At 45.2% G+C, this 2,333-nt stretch overlaps 1 protein-coding gene across 1 annotated transcript in view; it reads right to left on the bottom strand.

Moving 5' to 3' along the window:
- Positions 1 to 2,333, bottom strand: part of LOC111815574 (DEAD-box ATP-dependent RNA helicase 42-like) — a 19,470-nt gene that overhangs the window by 9,685 nt on the left and 7,452 nt on the right. Inside the window, exons 3-4 of the mRNA XM_023710595.1 lie at positions 1,522 to 1,619; positions 1,339 to 1,439 (exon numbers count right to left, since the gene is read on the bottom strand). The gene's annotated coding sequence lies outside the window, so the exon portion shown is untranslated. The remainder of the gene's footprint in view (positions 1 to 1,338; positions 1,440 to 1,521; positions 1,620 to 2,333) is intronic.

Raw genomic sequence — 2,333 nt, 5'->3', positions numbered from 1 at the left:
TTTTTGTGGAACCGGGGATTGAACTCAGGCCCTTGCGCTCACCAGTTTTTTGTTTGTTTGTTTGTTTGTTTTTTTAAGACAAGGTCTCACTATGCAGTTCAGGCTGCCTGTGAACTCACCACATACCCCAGGCTGGCCTCGAACTTGCAGTGATCTTTCAGCCTCAGCCCACAAATACTGGGATTACAGAGGTGTACCACCACAGCAGCTACGTCTAACTTCTTCAATCAAGGGCCTCTTCAGGCTCACATCCTATCAGTACCTGCAACGTTCTTTATGCCCCTTTGTCTAAACAAGCAGTGCAGGCAACACTATTCTTTCTGCTTAGCACATTTGTCCTCAGTGTTCAGCTCCTTTTTTCCTTTCCCTTTGCCAAGGAGGGAACCTAGGGCCCTGTACATGCTAATCATACGCTTTACCACTAAGCTACGTTCCTACCTCCATGCTCACCTGCTCAGTTCTTTTCAGCACCTCCCTACTCCAGCAAAAGATCTTTCCTTGCTGTATAGCCAGGCTGGCCTCAAAGTGCTGATCCTTGGAGCCTAGCTGCCTGCAGGCTACAATTACAGGCAGGCTGCATCATGCCTAGCTCCCACAGTCACTGGTTTACATCCAGCTTGAAAATGCTCATCTCCACCAGGAAGCCTCCTCTCACGTCCCCTACTGCCCCCAAGGATCGGCATTGCCCTTCCACAGTGTGTTGCATTCTCCTGGCCCATCTCATGATGTCTTGTCATCTCCTTGCTGAAAAATCCATCTTAACAGGAGAAAAGGGCCAGATTTTTTAAAAAATTCTCAGCTGACATGCAATAAGTGCTCAGTGTCTGCTGAATTAATAAGAGCATTATAGCAAAAGTTAAAAAAAAAAAAAAAAAGGTCACTTTCAACATTTCCTATTGCAAGAAACAGGGATCTTCTGGAATATACAAAGAAAGAACAGGATAAGAGAGATATAAAAAATCACTTGGGGAGCCGGGGAGATGGCTCAGTAGAATAAGCACTTGCCTGGCAAGTGCAAGGGCCTGAGTTCAATCCCTAGTTCTGAAAAAAGTGCCCTGAAGGCATTCGAGGAATAAAATTTTGGTGTTGTAACTAAAAAAAAAAAAAAAAAAAAAAATCACTTGGATTTTCACCCACCCATGTGTGTGTACATTTTTGTTAATTTTAGTAGAAAAGAATTTTTTTTTTTTTTTTTGGTGGAACTGGGGATTGAACTCAGGCCCTTGTGCTTGCCAGGGAAGCACTTATTCCACTGAGCCATCTCCCCGGCCAGAAAAGGAAATTTTATGTATACATAAAACTCTAGCTTCCTAGATAGTTTCAAACATCTGCACTTACAAAGTGGCTGGCATTTGTCACAGCATCTCCATCTTCACTTGTCCATCTGTGGCCTGGATGGAACGCAGCTGATATCCCAGGTGAAAATGTCATCCAGAAATCTGATTATTAGGATCACAATTAGTACACTGTGCAGCGCAACACAAAGGACTTTCACATAACAGAATTTCCCCAAGCATTAACCTTGTGCCACACGGGCCTCTTATAAGACAGCTGCTAATTCCTTAGCTTCCAGAGTCACTAGAGGAGGCTGGGTGTGATGATCTCAGGAAGGCACAGATCTAGGCAAAAAAATAGCCATCATTGTTTTTTTTTCGTTGCATCTGGAGTCCTAAAAACTTGCCAAGGAAGCGCTTTTCCAATAGTATGCACTGAACGATGGAAGGGCTGTGGCAAAGCTCCATCCCTACCGCAGGCAGCACTGGAAGCTTTGGCAGCCAGGAAACTGAGTTGGAGGAGATCTTTTGTGGTCTCTGGGGTTAGGCTTTCTGGGCTGGGGCCTGGCACTAGCAGTTTCTAGCTTGATGGACTCAAAAGAGCAAAAGTTGCTCTGGCAAGGAGCTGCAGGAAGGATTAAATGGCAGGGTACACGTAAAGCGCTGAGTGTGGTGCCAATTACGTTACTCTGATTATGACAAGAATTCAGGAAATGTTAGCTCTTATTATCATTTGTCAAAATGAGCCTACTACTTAGCTTGGAGCTTATCTTTACAACTCTGCCTCCTCCCAACAGCTCTACCTTGATCTCCGTGGGATCAAAGTTCACAGAGAAATGGGGGTGTGGGGGAGCAAGGTGTTAGTTTCTGATCAAGGAAGCAGCAGAAATAGCAAAGACAGGGAAAAGAAAACAGGCCATGTCCATGGGACGCCAACGCCTGCCTGTGCAACCAGCTGGGTTGCAAAACAACAGATCTGCCAGCTCAAGTGGGAGAGAAAGGAGGCCCAGAAGTAAAAAGAACTAAGATATGTTGTGTACAGGCACCAGCTCCGTATGA

Source organism: Octodon degus, unplaced genomic scaffold, assembly GCF_000260255.1.
Source record: "Octodon degus isolate 3935 unplaced genomic scaffold, OctDeg1.0 scaffold00018, whole genome shotgun sequence".
NCBI classification, from domain to species: Eukaryota; Metazoa; Chordata; class Mammalia; order Rodentia; family Octodontidae; genus Octodon; species Octodon degus.
This window is presented reverse-complemented; position numbering and strand designations above follow the sequence as displayed.